This window comes from Glycine soja, chromosome 8 (assembly GCF_004193775.1).
Source record: "Glycine soja cultivar W05 chromosome 8, ASM419377v2, whole genome shotgun sequence".
Classification (NCBI taxonomy): domain Eukaryota; kingdom Viridiplantae; phylum Streptophyta; class Magnoliopsida; order Fabales; family Fabaceae; genus Glycine; species Glycine soja.
In genome coordinates, this window is record NC_041009.1 from 25,885,539 (window position 1) to 25,907,343 (window position 21,805).

Genomic DNA, 21,805 nt, shown 5'->3' on the forward strand with positions numbered 1-21,805 from the left:
GTTAGGCTAATTAAGGAAAAGAAATCCATAACTGGGAGGTTGTGGGTTAATTCTTAATTAATTAGTTTAAAAATCATCGTTTTGCGTGTGACTTAGAATTTAATGAAACCAACCTCTGAACCACGCTCGGGGTTTTATTCTGAGCGTTTTGATATATATATTGCTTGCTTTCGAAAACTGGCCCCGACGGACGCAGAGAAACGCGAGGAACTGGAACCAGAGAAATGGCACGCAAACCGAAGCAGGATTTTAGCATTTCAAAGGTCAGATTTTTCTCACTTTTGTGGCTGAGTATGGGTCACAGTCAAAAAGGGGAAGTGGGCCCTTTTTGCTCCACTCAAATGGAGACATGTGGCATTGCTTAAATAAAATAATAGAAAAAGAGAAAACCCTTTTATTTAAAACCAAAAAGCTTTTCTCTCTCCTCACTCAGCCAAAGCAGAAAAAAATTCAGACAGCTCTCCCTCTTCCTCACGTTGCCTTTCTTTCTCCCTCATTCTCCATTGAAGCTCCAAACAAAGCTTCAACCTTTGGTGCTCATTTCTGCTCCAAATCGCGAAAGGAGGGCATTTTTGGAGTCGTGAAGTGCGTGGCTACGAGTGGGACTTCGAAATTTCAGGTTTGGGTGGACTTCTTTCTCCTTTGATTTTCGTGGGTATAGGGTTTGGGGAGATATGATGGGTAGTCTTGCTAGGTTTCTGCTGTGTGATGATTATTTGTGAAGACTTTTGTTGAAAGCTTGTTGAAATTGCCATGTTTGGGTGAGTTAGACATACCCATTCTGTTTTAGTGTTTTGTGATGATGTTTGTGATGTTTGTATGCTGAAATTGCCCATGGAAAACTGTTAGAGATGAAATATAGAGTTAACCTAGGGTTGGAAAGTGAGAATGTGGTGTTATGAGTGGAAAAAGAGTGAGGCTTTGAGAGTTGGAAGGCTAAGTCTGAATTCTGTGGTAAATGGAGGTTAAAGTGAGTTAATACTAGCTTGAAATGTCATTTAGGAATTGGGAGAAAGCTTGGACTGTGCTAGAGAGAAAAACAAATGATCAAAGTGAATAAAGAGCCATTTCTAGGGCAAAATTGGGTGTTGAAGAGTCAAATTTTGATTCGGTGGAATTTTAGGTGTAAATTCAGTTTGAGCAAGTTTAGATTGAGGTTATGGACTTGTGTGAGGTGAGAGTTTGCTTCAAACTTACCTCATTCTCAAGTTCACTTTTCAAACCTAGAAAACCCATTGAATTGAGGGGTGTTGGACACCTAGATTCTGTGTTGCTGTGCTGTAAAGCTTGATTTTGGGTTAGACATGGTTGATACATGATTTGGGACTTGTAGGAATTGATTTGGGCAAGATTGGATGAGAGGAAGTGTGATTTTCGAAATCTGCACTTATGCAGAATTTTGCTGTCAAAATAGGTGCAGCAGGATTTTGGCTTTGTGCAGAAAAATGCTTGTGTGTGGTTGGCTGTGGAAAGTCTAGTGCAGAATGAGTTCTGGATGTTTGCTAGTAGATCCCAACGGTCACAATGTAGGCTTATGTACTATAGACTTCCAGTAAAATTTTGGAGTCGATCCAACGGTTAACGAATTGGATCAAAGGAATTTTTACTGGGGTCTTTAAGTGAGAAAAGTTGTGATTTGGTTGGTGTTTTGGCAGAGTTTTCTGCCTTTGCTCTGTTTTGCTTGGCTGTGATAGCTTGTGCTGTTTGAATGTTGTTTTGCTTGGATGTTGTGGAAGCTTGGGAGGATTGATGGGGACCCGGTGTTGAGAGAAACGAGGATATGGGCTACGTGGGAGTACGTGAGCTCAGATGGAGGTGGGCAACAGGGGATGGTGGGTTTATGCGCGCATTGTGGATGTGGAAAACTTGTTGTGCACCATCGCCCGACCGCCACCTAGTACCACATGTGATGGGTACCCCATAATCCTACAAGCTTGAGATGAGGAAGTGTTGAAGGGTGAAACTTCCTGCTTTTATTGTTGACCACAGAGTGGTACCTGGAGATATGTCGCAGGGGTCAGGAGACCTTGGGGACGTCAGGTGGGGTGCTATTGCCCAAAACCAAGCTTGACCAATCCCGACCCAACCCGGGCATAGTCGCTCAGTGAGAACCTGTGATGTACCTAAACAGGCGAGCTCCTGGCAGTCAACAGATAAAAGGAACAAAGACCACAAAGCAAGGAGGCTTGTGTGGTGGCTGGCCAGCTATGAATCTTGTGTGATATATGGGTTATGGCCTCTGGTAATAGATTACCAAGGGTGGGTAATCGATTACAAGGCTTAAAAGTGAAGACAGGAGGCTGAGATGGTCTCTGGTAATCAATTACCACGGGGTGTAATCGATTACCAGGCTTGAAAACGAGGTCAGGAAACTAGGGGAGCTTCTGGTAATCGATTACCAGGGGGATGTAATCGATTACCAGGCTTTAGAAAGGAACTGGAACACTGTGGAGGCCTCTGGTAATTGATTACCAGCCTGTGTAATCGATTACACAGAGGAATGGGTCACTGGTAATCGATTACCAGGTATGGGTAATCGATTACACAGTGCATTTTTGCATATTTCATGTCCTGAGGATGTGTAATTCAAGTTTAGCCTCTGGTAATCGATTACCAAGGTTGTGTAATCGATTACCAGAGATGGAAAGCCTTAAAATACCCCTTTTACTTGCATGTAGTGGTTATGAGACAAATTGTGTGCAGCGCAGTTAGATTCTTGTGAAAGAGTCTACCCCTCTCTTTTCTTTCTTGTAGATCGTGATGGCGGCGCAGCTAATCCGTGATCGAGTAGAGGTGGAGTGCCTAGAGGGAGCTTGGGAGACCCTCGAAGGCAACACGAGGTGCCAATTTCGGGGCACCATTCGATTCACGACTACTTCTTTGGTGCATCCAGATGAACCTGCACGGACGCTTCAGTGCACGATGGAGTGGATACTACCCACGCCTACGCCATATCGTCTAGTGGAGCCCGTCCAAGTGATCGAGGTAACGTCATCCGAGGAAGACCCTGAGGAGGATCTTGAGGAGCTACCTCCTGAGCCTGCTGTGGATGCTCTTGACTTTCTAGAGGGTGATGAGGATCCATTTCTTGAGGTGTATTCTCCCGAGGAAGTCATGTCGGCATCTGAGGCAGATTCTACGGAGGATGGTGGTCCGGGGGAGATGGCGATCAGCGGAGGCTCTTCATCCTAGTGGACAGCTCTCTGGTTTAGTTTTGTATACTTTTGAGGGTGGGTGTATCTAGGACTGACTGTTAGGTTTACTCTTTTGTTTTTGTATGGGTAGACCTGATGTATAGGAATTTGATGATTGTATACATGTGGATGAAGCCACCACTATGAACACCTTTGCTCTGGATGACACTATATATATTTTGTAAAACTCCCATATTTTGGACAGCTTTAAATGATGAATGCATTTATGATCAATCTTGTTATTTGAAAAGAAAGTATTAGCAACTTTATTTGTAAAAGAGTTTATCGACTGTATTTTATCCTTTTATTTTCACGTGACGACCTAAAGTAATGGCTGGTATATTCTTCCTTTTGAAACAGCAAAATAATTTAGAGAATTATGAGCGGTAAGAAAGAAATGACTCCGAATAGAGGTTTGAACTGGCCATTCAGGACTTTATAGTGAGGATTTTCCTTCTACACCTAGTTATTGTGAAAAAGAGAAAGATATGAAAAGGGAAAAGAAGAAAAAAAAGTCTACCATGGTTTTTGTTATTTAAATCATTACCACCAAACCAGTCATTAATTTAGGGACGCCACAATTGGTGGTATCAGAGCAAAAGTTGGATTCTAGTGAACCTGTTATGGTCTTGCTGTGTGAATGCTGTGTATCTCTGAAACTTGGAAGTAGGTTTCGGGGAGTGACGTTAAGTCACACATTGTGTGTATTTGTGCCTTCTTGTCTTGAGCATGGATATGTGACTGATTCATAGGATTGTTGTGTGTATAAGTATGTATAAAGAGAAGGATGTTGTTATAACTGTCATAGCCTGTGTGGTACACTCTCTCTTTAGGATTTCTTGGGTGCTAATAGTTTCCCTACAGGATAGGTATGGCAGGACGTGGTAGGGATCAGAACCGTGATGTCCTCGACCGCATCACAGCTGTGCTGGAAACTCTAGTGCAGGAACGTGATGTGGAGCCGGCGGAGTATCGGGGACTCATGGCTTTCCGTAAGAACCACCCGCCAAAGTTCAGTGGAGACTATGATCCGGAAGGTGCTAGGTTGTGGTTAGCTGAGACGGAGAAGATTTTCGAGGCGATGGGTTGCCTTGAGGAGCATAAGGTCCTCTATGCGACATTTATGCTCCAAGGAGAGGCCAAGAATTGGTGGAAGTTCGTGAAGCCTTCATTTGTTGCACCTGGAGGCGTGATTCCTTGGAATGCCTTCAAGGACAAATTCCTGGAGAATTACTTCCCGCGAGATCTCAGGAAGCGGAAGGCGAGGGAAATTCTGGATTTGAAGCAAGGAAACATGTCTGTTAGGGAGTATACGGCTAAGTTTAATGAGCTTCTGCAGTATTGGCCTCAATACCAAGATGCTCGGAATGAGGAAGATTTATGTGCTCAGTTTGAGAATGGGCTTCGGTTGGAGATCCAACAGGCGGTTAGCTACATGCAGATCACGGATTTTAATTAGCTGGTGACAAAGTGCAGGATTTTTGAAGATAAGATGAAGGAGAGGCAAGCTAGAGGCGTTGGAGGACCTCAGAGAAACCATCCTTGTAGGGGGAATGGTAATAAGAGGATGAAACCGTATGCTAGCAGCAAGGGGAAGCAACCTATGGCTACCTCCAACGTGAGCCAGTCAAGGGGGACTGGAGTATAGAGTTTTCAGTGTGGAGGACCGCACCTTAAGAGGAATTGCCCACAGCTCCAGCAGACACAGGAGAACCGTTGTTATGTGTGTGGCAAGGTGGGCCATTATGCTAGAGAATGTAGGGTGACCGGAAGACCGACGGTAACTGCCAATTCCAACACCGTCAATCGTGGACCCACTAATTCCACAAGGAGCGGTAATGTTAGCAACAACAACACTAGTGGTGGAAGACCAAAAGTACCCTCTCGGGTATTTGCTATGAGTAGTTCAGAAGCGGCTGCCTCTGACGATTTGATACGGGGTAAGTGTTTGATTGCTGATAAACTACTAGATGTACTTTATGATTCAGGTGCCACGCATTCTTTCATGTCTCATGCATGTGTAGAGAGGTTGGGGTTATGTGCGACGGAGTTGCCATATGACATGGTGGTGTCTACTCCGACGAGCGAACATGTAACCACCTCTCGGGTGTGTTTGAAGTGTCCTATAATTGTTGAGGGTCGATCTTTTATGGTGAACTTGATTTGCCTACCTTTAGCTCATCTAGATGTGATCTTGGGGATGGATTGGTTATCTACTAACCATATCTTTCTAGACTGTAAGGAGAAGATGCTAGTGTTTGGTGGAGATGTAGTTCCAAGTGAACCATTGAAAGAGGATGCAGCCAACGAAGGAACGGAGGAGGTTCGAACTTACATGGTGTTGTTCTCTATGTATGTGGAAGGGGACGCTGAAGTTAGTTGTATACCGGTGGTGTCAGAATTTCCAGAAGTTTTTCCCGACGACATTTGGGAATTGCCACCTGAGAGAGAAGTGGAATTCATTATTGACTTGGTGCCTGGGGCGAATCTAGTGTCAATTGCGCCTTATAGAATGTCTCCGGTAGAACTAGCAGAGGTGAAGGAACAAGTGCAGGACCTTTTGAGCAAACAATTTGTTCGTCCAAGCGCATCACCGTGGGGTGCACCGGTCTTGTTGGTTAAAAAGAAGGATGGAAGTATGAGGATGTGTGTAGACTACCGGCAGTTAAACAAGGTCACTATCAAGAACAAATATCCTCTACCAAGGATAGATGATTTGATTGACCAATTGAGGGGAGCAACGGTATTTTCAAAGATCGATCTGCGATCGGGGTGTCATCAAATTCGAGTTAAGAAGGAAGATATCCCAAAAACTGCGTTTCGGACTCGGTATGGGCACTACGAGTACTTAGTCATGCCATTTGGAGTGACTAATGCTCCGGCTTATTTCATGGATTATATGAACCGTATATTCCATGATTACTTGGATCAGTTCGTGGTTGTGTTTATTGATGATATCCTAGTGTATTCGAGGAATAAGGAGGAGCATGAGAAGCACTTGAGGATTGTGTTGCATATCCTGAGGGATAGAAAGTTGTTCGCCAAATTGTCGAAATGTGACTTTTGGTTGGAGAAAGTGCAGTTCTTAGGGCACGTGATTTCTAAAGACGGGGTTGCGGTAGATCCGAACAAGGTGGAGTCGGTTATGGAGTGGCAACAACCGACAACTCCAACGGAGGTTCGAAGCTTCTTGGGGTTAGCTGGCTATTATAGAAAATTCATTGAGGGATTTTCTAAATTGGCATTGCCCCTAACTAAGTTGACTCGTAAGAATGAGAAGTTTGTTTGGAATGAGAAGTGTGATCAAAGTTTCCAAGAGTTGAAGAGGCGGTTGACGACAGCTCCGGTGTTAATTTTGCCCGACCCTAAGAGGACATTTGAAGTGTATTGCGATGCAAGCGGGCAAGGCTTGGGGTGTGTGTTGATGCAAGAGGGAAGAGTAGTGGCTTATGCTTCACGTCAATTACGTCCTCATGAAGTTAACTATCCGACCCATGACTTGGAACTAGCAGCGGTGGTCTTTGCTTTAAAGATTAGGAGGCATTATTTGTACGGTACTCGTTTTGAAGTTTTCAGTGATCACAAGAGTCTCAAATACTTGTTCGATCAGAAGGAACTCAATATGAGGCAACGAAGATGGATGGAGTTCCTCAAGGATTATGATTTTGGACTTTCCTACCATCCAGGAAAGGCTAATGTAGTAGCCAATGCGCTAAGCCGGAAGTCCTTACATGTTGCGACTATGATGAGTTTGGAGCAGAGATTGATAGAAGAGTTCCGAGATCTGAATCTAGCAATCGAGGTGCGACCCAAGAGCTTATTTGTGGGAGCGTTGCAGATTACCAATGAATTCATAGATCACATACGCGAGGCTCAAGAGGATGACCCGTTTTTGCAAGGCAAGGTGTTAGAAGTAATGGGGGATAAGGGTGTGGAGTTTGAGAAGGACACAACCGGATTAATTAGATTCAAGGGGAGGATATGTGTGCCATCGTTAGATGATTTGAAAGTTAAGATCTTGGAAGAAGCGCATAAAAGTCGTCTTAGTTTCCATCCAGGAATGACTAAGATGTACCACGATTTGAAGAGAAGTTTTTGGTGGCATGGCATGAAGAAAGATGTAGCTGAATATGTAGCAAGGTGTTTGACATGCCAAAAGGCTAAGGTTGAGCACCAACGACCATCGGGAGAATTGAAGCCATTGGAAATTCCGGAATGGAAATGGGAGAGCATATCTATGGATTTTGTATCTAGTTTACCCAAGACTAGTCGTGGGCATGATGCTGCGTGGGTCATAGTTGATCGACTCACCAAATCTGCTCATTTTATCCCAGTGAATATGAAGTATAGAATGGGGAAACTCGTGGAGTTGTACATCAAGGAAGTAGTAAGGTTGCATGGAATTCCCTCCAGTATTGTATCTGACAGGGATCCGAGGTTTACTTCACGATTTTGGACAAGTCTACATGAAGCCTTGGGGACAAAGCTGAAGCTTAGTTCAGCTTATCATCCTCAAACAAATGGTCAGACTGAATGAACCATTCAGACTCTAGAGGATCTACTTCGGGCGTGTATTATAGAGCAGCAAGGTAGCTGGATGGATTGTTTGCCATTGATTGAGTTTACTTACAACAATAGCTACCAAGCCAGTATTGGTATGGCTCCTTTTGAAGCTTTATATGGACGAAAGTGCAAAACTCCTATTTGTTGGTACGATGATGGAGAAGCAGTACTTCTTGGACCTGAAATGCTACAACAGATTAACGAACAAGTGAAATTGATTCGAGAGAAGATAAAAGCATCTCAGGATAGGCAGAAGAGCTATTATGATAGACGGAGGAAGCCATTAGATTTTCAGGAAGGAGAACATGTGTTTTTGAAGGTTTCTCCCGTAACCGGGGTCGGAAGAGCTCTCAAGGCTAGGAAGTTGACACCCAAGTATCTAGGTCCGTATCAGATTTTGAAGAAGATTGGGCCTATAGCTTATCATATCGCCTTACCTCCGAGTTTATCAAATTTTCATCCTGTGTTTCATGTCTCTCAACTGAGACGGTACAACCCAGATCCATCACATACACTTGCAGTGGACGAGGTACAGGTGAAGGATAACCTCACCTATAGAGCACAACCTCAGAAGATCACTGACCGAAGAATGAAGTCGTTGAGAGGAAAGAAGATCGCGTTGGTGAAGGTGCAGTGGGGAACCGAAGAGGGTGATTCTACATGGGAGTTGGAGGATAGGATGAGAGAATTGTACCCAAGTTTGTTCATAGAGTAGTTAATTTCGAGGACGAAATTCCTAAAAGGGTGGGAGTATTGTGACATCCTGGAAATTTCTACCCGGAATTTTCGAAAAAGATGTATTTTGAATGATTATATATATATATATATATATAAGTATTATTCAGTGTATATGCATATATGTTCTTGGTAGAAATAGGAGTAGTGGGGGCAAGATACGCGGGTTAGGCTAATTAAGGAAGAGAAATCCATAACTGGGAGGTTGTGGGTTAATTCTTAATTAATTAGTTTAAAAATCATCGTTTTGCGTGTGACTTAGAATTTAACGAAACCAACCTCTGAATCACGCTCGGGGTTTTATTCTGAGCGTTTTGATATATATATTGCTTGCTTTCGAAAACTGGCCCCGACGGACACAGAGAAACGCGAGGAACTGGAACCAGAGAAATGGCACGCAAACCGAGGCGGGATTTTAGCGTTTCAAAGGTCAGATTTTTCTCACTTTTGTGGCTGAGTATGGGTCACAGTCAAAAAGGGGAAGTGGGCCCTTTTTGCTCTACTCAAATGGAGACATGTGGCATTGCTTAAATAAAATAATAGAAAAAGAGAAAACCCTTTTATTTAAAACCAAAAAGCTTTTCTCTCTCCTCACTCAGCCAAAGCAGAAAAAAATTCAGACAGCTCTCCCTCTTCCTCACGTTGCCTTTCTTTCTCCCTCATTCTCCATTGAAGCTCCAAACAAAGCTTCAACCTTTGGTGCTCATTTCTGCTCCAAATCGCGAAAGGATGGCATTTTTGGAGTCGTGAAGTGCGTGGCTACGAGTGGGACTTCGAAATTTCAGGTTTGGGTGGACTTCTTTCTCCTTTGATTTTCGTGGGTATAGGGTTTGGGGAGATATGATGGGTAGTCTTGCTAGGTTTCTGCTGTGTGATGATTATTTGTGAAGACTTTTGTTGAAAGCTTGTTGAAATTGCCATGTTTGGGTGAGTTAGACATACCCATTCTGTTTTAGGGTTTTGTGATGATGTTTGTCATGTTTGTATGCTGAAATTGCCCATGGAAAACTGTTAGAGATGAAATATAGAGTTAACCTAGGGTTGGAAAGTGAGAATGTGGTGTTATGAGTGGAAAAAGAGTGAGGCTTTGAGAGTTGGAAGGCTAAGTCTGAATTCTGTGGTAAATGGAGGTTAAAGTGAGTTAATACTAGCTTGAAATGTCATTTAGGACTTGGGAGAAAGCTTGGACTGTGCTAGAGAGAAAAACAAATGATCAAAGTGAATAAAGAGCCATTTCTAGGGCAAAATTGGGTGTTGAAGAGTCAAATTTTGATTCGGTGGAATTTTAGGTGTAAATTCAGTTTGAGCAAGTTTAGATTGAGGTTATGGACTTGTGTGAGGTGAGAGTTTGCTTCAAACTTACCTCATTCTCAATTTCACTTTTCAAACCTAGAAAACCCATTGAATTGAGGGGTGTTGGACACCTAGATTCTGTGTTGCTGTGCTGTAAAGCTTGATTTTGGGTTAGACATGGTTGATACATGATTTGGGACTTGTAGGAATTGATTTGGGCAAGATTGGATGAGAGGAAGTGTGATTTTCGAAATCTGCACTTATGCAGAATTTTGCTGTCAAAATAGGTGCAGCAGGATTTTGGCTTTGTGCAGAAAAATGCTTGTGTGTGGTTGGCTGTGGAAAGTCTAGTGCAGAATGAGTTCTGGATGTTTGCTAGTAGATCCCAACGGTCACAATGTAGGCTTATGTACTATAGACTTCCAGTAAAATTTTGGAGTCGATCCAACGGTTAACGAATTGGATCAAAGGAATTGTTACTGGGGTCTTTAAGTGAGAAAAGTTGTGATTTGGTTGGTGTTTTGGCAGAGTTTTCTGCCTTTGCTCTGTTTTGCTTGGCTGTGATAGCTTGTGCTGTTTGAATGTTGTTTTGCTTGGATGTTGTGGAAGCTTGGGAGGATTGATGGGGACCCGGTGTTGAGAGAAACGAGGATATGGGCTACGTGGGAGTACGTGAGCTCAGATGGAGGTGGGCAACAGGGGATGGTGGGTTTATGCGCGCATTGTGGATGTGGAAAACTTGTTGTGCACCATCGCCCGACCGCCACCTAGTACCACATGTGATGGGTACCCCATAATCCTACAAGCTTGAGATGAGGAAGTGTTGAAGGGTGAAACTTCCTGCTTTTATTGTTGACCACAGAGTGGTACCTGGAGATATGTCGCGGGGGTCAGGAGACCTTGGGGACATCAGGTGGGGTGCTATTGCCCAAAACCAAGCTTGACCAATCCCGACCCAACCCGGGCATAGTCGCTCAGTGAGACCCTGTGATGTACCTAAACAGGCGAGCTCCTGGCAGTCAACAGATAAAAGGAACAAAGACCACAAAGCAAGGAGGCTTGTGTGGTGGCTGGCCAGCTGTGAATCTTGTGTGATATATGGGTTATGGCCTCTGGTAATCGATTACCAAGGGTGGGTAATCGATTACAAGGCTTAAAAGTGAAGACAGGAGGCTGAGATGGTCTCTGGTAATCAATTACCACGGGGTGTAATCGATTACCAGGCTTGAAAACGAGGTCAGGAAACTAGGGGAGCTTCTGGTAATCGATTACCAGGGGGATGTAATCGATTACCAGGCTTTAGAAAGGAACTGGAACACTGTGGAGGCCTCTGGTAATCGATTACCAGCCTGTGTAATCGATTACACAGAGGAATGAGTCACTGGTAATCGATTACCAGGTATGGGTAATCGATTACACAGTGCATTTTTGCATATTTCATGTCCTGAGGCTGTGTAATTCAAGTTTAGCCTCTGGTAATCGATTACCAAGGCTGTGTAATCGATTACCAGAGATGGAAAGCCTTAAAATACCCCTTTTACTTGCATGTAGTGGTTATGAGACAAATTGTGTGCAGCACAGTTAGATTCTTGTGAAAGAGTCTACCCCTCTATTTTCTTTCTTGTAGATCGTGATGGCGGCGCAGCTAATCCGTGATCGAGTAGAGGTGGAGTGCCTAGAGGGAGTTTGGGAGACCCTCGAAGGCAACACGAGGTGCCGATTTCGGGGCACCATTCGATTCACGGCTACTTCTTTGGTGCATCCAGATGAACCTGCACGGACGCTTCAGCGCACGATGGAGTGGATACTACCCACGCCTACGCCATATCGTCTAGTGGAGCCCATCCAAGTGATCGAGGTAACGTCATCCGAGGAAGACCCTGAGGAGGATCTTGAGGAGCTACCTCCTGAGCCTGCTGTGGATGCTCTTGACTTTCTAGAGGGTGATGAGGATCCATTTCTTGAGGTGTATTCTCCCGAGGAAGTCATGTCGGCATCTGAGGCAGATTCTACGGAGGATGGTGGTCCGGGGGAGATGGCGATCAACGGAGGCTCTTCATCCTAGTGGACAGCTCTCTGGTTTAGTTTTGTATACTTTTGAGGGTGGGTGTATCTAGGACTGACTGTTAGGTTTACTCTTTTGTTTTTGTATGGGTAGACCTGATGTATAGGAATTTGATGATTGTATACATGTGGCTGAAGCCACCACTATGAACACCTTTGCTCTGGATGACACTATATATATTTTGTAAAACTCCCATATTTTGGACAACTTTAAATGATGAATGCATTTATGATCAATCTTGTTATTTGAAAAGAAAGTATTAGCAACTTTATTTGTAAAAGAGTTTATCGACTGTATTTTATCCTTTTATTTTCACGTGACGACCTAAAGTAATGGCTGGTATATTCTTCCTTTTGAAACAGCAAAATAATTTAGAGAATTATGAGCGGTAAGAAAGAAATGACTCCGAATAGAGTTGTGAATTGGCCATTCAGGACTTTATAGTGAGGATTTTCCTTCTACACCTAGTTATTGTGAAAAAGAGAAAGATATGAAAAGGGAAAAGAAGAAAAAAAAATCTACCATGGTTTTTGTTATTTAAATCATTACCACCAAACCAGTCATTAATTAAGGGACGCCACACCCCCCCCCCCTTCTTAAGATAACTGAGGCCATTTGTCTAACAAAAGCATGATAGCACGCAGAGACAAACATCGTGTTCTACGCCTTTTGTCATACAGAGGCGGCGGGCCCGATGACATGCGAGAACCATATGGTCCCGCACTTTCTTTTGCTATCTATAAGACTCAAAGCATGATAGCACGCAGAGACTAACGTCGTCTTCTATGCCTATTGTCATCCAGAGGTGGCGGGCCCGATGACATGCAGGAACCATTTGGTCCCGCACTTTCTTTTGCTATCTATAAGACTCAAAGCATGATAGCACGCAAAGACTAACGTCGTCTTCTGCGCCTTTTTTCATCCAAAGGCGGCGGGCCCGATGACATGTGGGAACCATTTGGTCCCACACCTTTTTGCTATCTATAAGACTCAAAGCATGATAGCACGCAGAGACTAACGTCGTCTTCTGCGCCTTTTGTCATCCAGAGGCGGCGCGCCCGATGACATGCGGGAACCATTTGGTCCCACACCTTTTTGCTATCTATAAGACTCAAAGCATGATAGCACGCAGAGACTAACGTTGTCTTCTGCGTCTTTTGTCATCTAGAAGCGGCGGGCCCGATGACATGCGGGAACCATTTGGTCCCCCACTTTTAAAATACTTTTGCTATCTATAAGACTCAAAGCATGATAGCACGCAGAGACTAACGTCGTCTTCTGCCCCTTTTGTCATCCACAGGCGGCGAGCCCGATGACATGCGGTTATCCGCACGCTCGATGAGTGATAAACGCGCAGAGACAAATCATGTGCCCTTTATCATTCAAGAGCAGCGAGTCGAGTGGTAAACGCGCATAGACAAATTTTGCACCCTTTTCCATTCAGATTTCGCAAATTGGGTGATAAACGTGCATAGACGAATTCTGCGCCCTTTATCATTCAAGAACAACAAGTTGGGTGGTAAACGACCATAGATGAATTATGCGCCCTTTATCATTCAAGAACAGCAAGTTGGGTGGTAAACGCGCATAGAGGAATTTTGCGCCCTTTATCATTCAAGAACAACAAGTTGGGTGGTAAACGCGCATAGACGAATTCTGCACCCTTTATCATTCAGAAACAACAGGTTGGGTGGTAAACGCGCATAGACGAATTTTGTGCCCTTTATCACTCAAGAACAACAAGTTGGGTGGCAAACGCGCATAGACGAATTTTGCGCCCTTTATCATTCAGAAACACCAGGTTGGGTGGAAAACGCGCATAGACGAATTCTGTGCCCTTTACCATTCAGGAGCAGCAAGTCGAGTGGTAAACGCGCATAGACGAATTCTGCGCCCTTTGCCATTTAGATTTCGCAAATTGAGTGATAAACGCGCATAGACGAATTCTACGCCCTTTATCATTCAGGAGCAGCGAGTCGAGTGGTAAACGCGCATAGACGAATTCTGCACCCTTTGTCATTCAGATTTTGCAAGTCGAGTGATAAACGCATAGAGACAGATTCTACGCCCTTTGTCATTCGGGGACAGTAAGTCGAGAGGTGGGCGGAGACAAATTATGGTCATTCCGCGCACCTTTTTGCCATCCAGAGGCGATCGTGTCCGGTGGCACGCAGAGACAAATTATGGCCATTCTGTGTCTCACCGCCCAGGCTCGATTGTGTCCAACAAAACGCAGAGACAAATTATGGTCATTCTGCGTCTTGTATCAACCAAGAGGAACAAATTCGACAGTATCAGGATGATGTGTCGGTACTGATCATTTTCAAATTTTTGCAGGTTCTGCTGGCAGGGAGGTTCACTGGCCGAATGGTGTTTCGCTCGAACGAAATTAGTGTCTTATCTTTACTTCCCTTTTATCTCCAATAAAAGACAAGTAAAGAGGGGCAACTGTCATACCCTAATTTCGTCTGGGGACCATCCGTTGTTGGGGTGCGACCCTCGTTGGACCACTTAGAGGTATTTGGCACCCATCGTTAGGCAATTTGTGAAGTTCCGAGACATGCTGGAAGCCAAAAGAAAAGCGTTGTAGCACAATCCGTGAAGTTCCGTGACATGTCGGAAATTAAAAGGAAGTGTTAGTGCGCAATCTATAAAGTTCCGTAATGTTCCGGAAGGCAAAAAAGGGATGATTACGTGATCCGTAAGGTTTCGTAACATTACAGAAAGAAAACAAGCATTGTTACGAAATTCGTAAAGTTTCCTAATGTTCCTCTAGAAGGCGGTTGCTTCTGGAGGAAGCAACCTGGCTCGCCTGGGCGAGCTGAGTGGCAATTTCCTCCCCTATTTTCCTATAAATAGGGGGAGGAGTGAAGGAGAAAAATGTTCAGCCCTTCTGGTATTTCGAGATCACTTGAAATTAGTGAAAAAAAAATTTCGTGAAGAAAATCCAAGCCGAGGCGCTTCCGTAACGTTTCTGTGGGTGATTTCACAAAGATTTTCAACCGTTCTTCGACGTTCTTCGTTTGTTCTTCGTCGTTCTTCGGTCTTCAACTGGTAAGTTCCCGAAATCAAACTTTTCAATTCATTCTATGTACCCTTAGTGGTCCTCATTTGTTTCACGTGCTTTTATTTTCATTTCATTTACTTTCTATACCCCCTTTTGACGTGCTTTAGTCATTTACTTAAGTCATTTTCTCGCCTAATCAAAAAAATAAAATAAATTTCCACCGATCATTTGAATTGTAACCTCCGTTAATTTCTGTTAAAATGAAATCCGACCATTCGGTCATGTCGTAACCACGTTGGAAACCAAAAAGAGGTAAAATAATAATATAATAATCAAAAATATCTTTTAGTAAAATAAATCAAAAAAATCAATCGGACGTTTTTCTTTGGGATTTCTCTTTCTTAAATCGAATCGACTAATAACCAAAGTGAAACTAAGGCTAAAATCAATTCATAAACCAAACTTTTGTCATCGCCTAAAAAAGCCATTTTCAAAGGTCCAACGCCTTGAAATGGTCTTTTTCCGCTTTTATTGGTTAAGTGTAGATTTCTAAAAGGCCTAAAATCAATATGTAACTTTGTTACCTCTTTCAAAAATAAAGAAATCATTAATGGTCCAATGCCTTAATGTTTTCTCACTTTTCAAAAGAATCAAAATATTGTCTAATGGTCCAACGCCTTAAATGACCTTTCATTCAAAAAAAACATATCTTGCAAAAAAGGATAAAAAAATAACCAAAACGCTTTGTTCACAAAAGAACTACGTAGGTCTGATTTTGTCATCACAACTGAAGAATACGTAGGAGCAAAGGGAAACGCCCTTGTCGACCACAAAAAGATAAAAACATAAAAATGCATAAAAAAGACATAAGAACGTAAAAAAGGAAAATAACATAAATCGAAGTAATATTTGCACATTTGATTGAAGGTTGTCGTCTCTTTTGACGGACGCGTGGGGTGCTAATACCTTCCCCGTGCATAAATACAACTCCCGAACCTTTCACTTAGAATTCGTAGATCACGTCTTTTCCAGTTTTTCCGACGTTTTCCTCAAATAAACGTTGGTGGCGACTCCGCCCTCCCGCCGAAGGGTAGGTTGCGACACGTCCAAACGCAAAGCTCTATATATCAAATCAAAGATAATTTAGTATAGATTTCAAAGACAAGATTAATATCGACTTTTGGGGTCAAATACCCATTTTAAAAAAGGGCTAAAGGGTTGCTTTGAGATCCACATCTAAGAGACGTCACTTTGAAATTTTGATCATGCTATTATGACCGGGGTTCATTAACGGATAAAAAAATGAAGTCTATTTTATAAAAAAAAGGCAACTTTTACAACGTCTCATTTTCAAGAATTTTTCAAAGGAAGTGTAAAAACATCCAATAATGGAACCTAAGTCACAAGAGATGCAAAGATAGGCTCAAACTAACTAGGAGAAGGCTTAGTAATCATGGTTACCTTGAAGAAACCATGAAGGGAGGATTGGAGGCTGCATTCTCTACCGAATCTTAGAGTTGAGTTTTGAAGATTTGCTCACATTACACTCAAACTCCCTCTTTCCTAAACACCATTTAATAATTTAACAGAAAGTATGTCCATGTTGGTCACATGACTTTTAATGAAAATTTATGTCTAAAATACCCTCATTTTCTTCCTGTTAACTCCATAAAAGACATGACACCATTTTCAACCTAAAAATATTTTAGCACTCTTCTTTCTTCTTTTTTCTCTAAGGTGAATCCAGCTTTTTGTTGGACATGAACTCACCTTGTTGGTATGCATGTGTTAACACCCTTCCTTCTTCTTCTTCTTCTTTTCTAGTTCAATTGTTTTGGTGCATTTTGGATTTTTTGATTGCTGCATTTTTGTTGGATGTGTTCTAAGCAATGCCTATTAATTGAATATGGTTATTTGCTTCAAATTTTAGTGTTTTGCTCCTACATTTGTGTTTTTAATTCCTTCCTTTGAAATATTTATTTTTTATGGCTAGGTGTTTGATATAATGTCTGAATCAAGAGTTGCATCTTCTTCAAGTGTTAGCAACAATGATGTAAGAGTCAAATATCAAAGGAAAAACTATCATTGCCTTAAGAAATGTCCATTCACAGGGTCAATTGTTAATTTTTTATTGAGTATTTAACAAAGATGTAAGGACAATTTTATCTGCTCACATATTTCAATTGACGTTAGTTAACAACATTAACACAAGGGGGGGTAAAAGTAATGTAAAAAAGGAAAGGGCATCAGGTGCAATTTGAGAAAAATACAGGGGGTGCAAGTGTAACAAAGATGTTAAGACAATTTCGTCTGCTCACATATTTCAATTGACATTAATTAACGACGTTAACAGAAAAAGGGGTAAAAGATAGGGGTATCGACTGCAATTTAAGAAAAACACAAGCAGTGTGAGTGTAATTTACTCTAAAACTTTTTACGATGTTAGTATATAATCATTTTTCTCTAATTAGAAATGATAACGTACAAGAAAAATGAGATATACCTACGCAGGCTTTTGCCTACCCACATGAATTATTGTAGGTAAAAGTAAAAAAATACTTATACCTACACTTGTTTATCATAGGTAAAATTTAAAAATTTGTACCTACTATTATTTGGTGTAGGTAAAACTCAAAATAATTTCTACTTACAAATACAAAGTGTAGGTAAAATCTCATAAAATTTAAAAAATTAAAACTTACAAATACAAAGTGTAGGTAAAATCTCATAAAATAAATACATATGAAAATAATATTTTTGTTTAAATATAAATGTTATCTAACATGCACCAAATATTTGATTAAACGATTGAAATAGTGCAGCGATATATTTTTTTAAAGAAACAACAAGAAATATAAATTACAATTTGGCATGAAATCACACGGTAATAGTAGTAGTATCCACGTCACCATAGGGTATAAGAAGGGTATAAGGAGAAGCGAAGGGTAGTGACTAGTGAGTGCTATAGAATTAGGGTGAGAAGAACAGAACAAAATTGTCGAGAACCCTAATTGATTGATTGATTCATTTTCATTCCAATGGCGTCCCGAAGAGGTGGAGTCTCACTCCCAGACAAACCTAGCAACAACTCAAGCTCCATCCTCGTGAAGATCTCGCGCTCCTCCATCATCACCCACGACAAGGAAGCTGCCGGCGATGCCGCATTTGTCGCCAAGAAGCTCCTCCGCAGCACCGGCAAGGCTGCGTGTATTCCTTTTGCCTCTTTGTTTCCTTGTTATTTAGGATGGGATTTTCCTACCATATGAGAATGTGCTCAACTATGACAGCTTTGTTGTTCGAATACCTGAAGCGGAAATTCCGAACTTGATAAAGACCCTTCGGGTATTTATTTTCCCCCTTTTTTTCTCTAGTTTGTTTTGGGTTATTGCATAATTTATCATACAATTTAATTCAAGATACTTTACATAAAGTTGTCATCCTAGGCAACATTGGTTGAGTGGTTGCTAATCCACTTTTTCTTGCAGGGATTCAATGACACAAAAATTGAATTCAAGCTGGCAAATGTTCAGAAAATATGGCAAAGATTCTTGTATCGTGATTCTGTTTTGCTTGAAGCTGAAAGGCAAAAAACTATTATTGGACATGTTGATGATTGGGCTGTTGAATTCTTAAAGCTAACAGAGGATGATGCCTTTGCCACTTTAATACAGGTACTTTTATTCTTTTTGGCAAACTATTTTTGAATGGATTTTAAACTTTGGCGAGTTAGCAACTAGGTGTTATGATACTTGAACCCTGACAACATACATACATATATACATATATACATATATATATATATATATATATATATATATATATATAGACACACACACTATGACACATGTCGCAACCTACCCTTCGGCGGGAGGGCGACGCGAGACTCGCGGGATGCGTGTTCCACGAAAGGAATACGCGCGGAGTCGCCACCAACGTTTATTTGAGGAAAACGTCGGAAAAACCGGAAGAGACGCGATCTACGAACTTTTAAGTTGAAAGGTTCGGGAGTTGTATTTACGCACGGGGAAGGTATTAGCACCGCACACGTCCGTCCCAAGGGACGGCAGCCTTTAATCGAATGTGCAAACGTGACTTTGATTTTTACGTTCCCTTTTATGTCCTTATATCCTTTTTATATTTTTTCCTTTTTTGTGGTCGACAAGGGTGTTTCCCTTTGCTCCTACGTATTCCTCAATTTGGGATGAGAAAATCAGACCTACGTAGTTCTTTCGGAACAAGTGATTCTTTTTACTTAAGAGGTGATCATTTTAAGGCGTTGGACCTTGAAAATGATCCATTTTACTTAATGAGAATTTGAAATAACAAACTTCAAAAACCTATTTTTGTGGACGAGCTTGACTAGGCAAGTTGATTTTAGCCTTAGTTTCACTTTAGTTATTAGTCAATTCGATTAAGAATGAGAAATCCCAAAGAGAAAACGTCCAATTGATTTTCCGCTTTATTTTACTAAAAAGATGTTTTTTGATTATTATATTATTTTTTACCTCTTTTTGATTTCCAACGTGGTTACGGCACGACCGAACGGTCGGAATTCATTTTAACCGAAGTTAACGGATAATACAATTCAAACGTTCGGTGGAAATTTATTTTATTTTTAAGTTAAGCGAGAAATGACTTAAGTAAAATGGCTTAAGCACGTCAAGAGGGGGTATAAAAAGTAAACAAAACGAGAAAAAAAATGCACGAAACACAATGTGGACCACTACGGGTACATAGAATGAATCGAAAAGCTTGGTTCGAGGTACTTACCCGTTGAAGATCGAAGAGAGAGAAGTGCCTAAGGGGCTGAACCCTTTTCTTCTTCACTTCCTCCCCTATTTATAGCAAAATAGGGGAGGTGGTTGCCGCCCAGCTCGCCCAGGCGAGCCAGGTTGCTTCCTCCAGAAGCAACAGCCTTCTGGAGGAATATACTGGAGGGCCCAAGTGGGCCTGGGTGCTATTTGCACCCCCATTTTTACTAAGTACACCCCCTCTGCTGTTTTTTGGTGATTCTTTTTTCGTAAAGTTACGGAAACTTACGAATTTCGTAACGATACTTGTTTTCTTTCCGTAATGTTACGGAACCTTGCGGATTACATAATCATCCCCCTTTTGACTTACGGAATGTTACGGAACCTCACTTAATTATGCAACGATGCTTCCATTTGATTTCCGGTGTGTCACGGAAACTTACGGATTGTGCATCAATATTTTTTTGGTTTTTCGGCATGTCCTGGAATTTCACAAATTGCCTAATGATGGATGCCAAGCACCTCACAAGGACCAAAGAAATGTCGCATTTCATCAAGCAAAAGTCCCCGGACGAAATTAGGGTATGACAGTTCCTTAGTTCATCATACTCTTTTCATACTTTGATGGCTATGGACTTGAACTTCTCTTCGACTACCCGGGCTCTTTCAAGCTCTGCCTTTAGGGCTTGTACCTCATCACTTTCTTCCGAAGCTTTAACCTCATCGTCTCTCACAGTCTTTAGATTTGGGAGCCAATCCAATCCTTGTGTCCGGACTCTCAGCCACTTATGATAGCCGCCGATGCTCCCATTACTGCTTCCCCTAAGCTCTTTGTCCTTTCTTCACGCCGCATCCCATGTGAAATTCTGATACCAATGCCAGATGTCGTACAGGATGTCACGACATCACGCTTCAGAACATGCAGATTATCTCTGAGTGTATGAACAGATTAAACAAGTAAATAACACAAGAGAATTGTTAACCCAGTTCGGTGCAACCTCACCTACATCTGGGGGCTACCAAGCCAGGGAGGAAATCCACTAAAATAGTGTTAGTTCAAGGTCTAACAGCCACTGTTTACAACCTTCTCACCTAACCACTACCCGTGCGACCTCTACCTAAGAGCCACTCTTAGATATGAGAACCCCTCTCACTCCCTCTCAAACACTCTCCCGTGTTTACAATTAAATCAAGGACACTCCAGAGATTGCTCTCTGAACAAAAGAGATCAACTCTACACACTAGAGATCAACTCTACACACTCAGGTCCAACACTTGATGTTAGGGTACCATCAAGGTGGCTCACAAAACACTCAAGTCCCAAAACTCACAAAACAACTCTTCAATCCCGGACTTGGTACAGAACTCGTGCAGCCTCCATGTTTTTATAGCAGTGTGTGGGTCTGGGCTGCAACAGCTTGTGCTGGATGAGATCTATCATTCTTCCTGAAAATCTGCACTTAAAGAACTAAAAGATAACGTTTGATCTTTTAGTTTTTATCTTTAATCTTTAATCCCTGAACGAACTCTTCTAGTTTGTAATTCGAACTTTAATTATCTTTTAATTCGTTCCTAAAGATAGATCATCTAATCTCTTGCTAACTGCACAATAATCTGTTAAAGATATAACAGATTTATATGTCCAGTATTTTCGGGCAAGATGTCCTGGACATCGTATCCGACATCGTGGATCCTGCAACTTCAATGCTTTTAGCAACTCCAGTATTTTCGGGCAGGATGTCCTGGACATTGTATCCGACATCGTGGATCCTGCAGCTTCAATGCTTTTAGCAATTCCAGTATTTTCAGGCAGGATGTCCTGGACATTGTATCCGACATCGTGAATCCTGCAGCTTCAATTCTTCATTTGACACTTTATCTTGCCTTGTGCATTGTGCAGCCCGATCTTATTCTTTGACATAACGTTGGACATCATGTGCAGCAACTCCAGCTTTCCTTCATTGTCTAAGTGCTTATGTTTTAACAAAATCTTAGCCAATCTTTTAAAGCTTAGTAAAGCTAAGCACTAACAATCTCCCCCTTTGGCAAATTTTGTCTAAAACATACTTAGACACTTCCTGAGCAGGTACGAGCAGTTATGCAAGTGGGATCAGCAACTTTCATTATCAGAGTAATCAAGCACAGCGGAAATTCTGCAAGTTGCAAGTCGTTTCCAGGATGTCAAGACATCTCACAT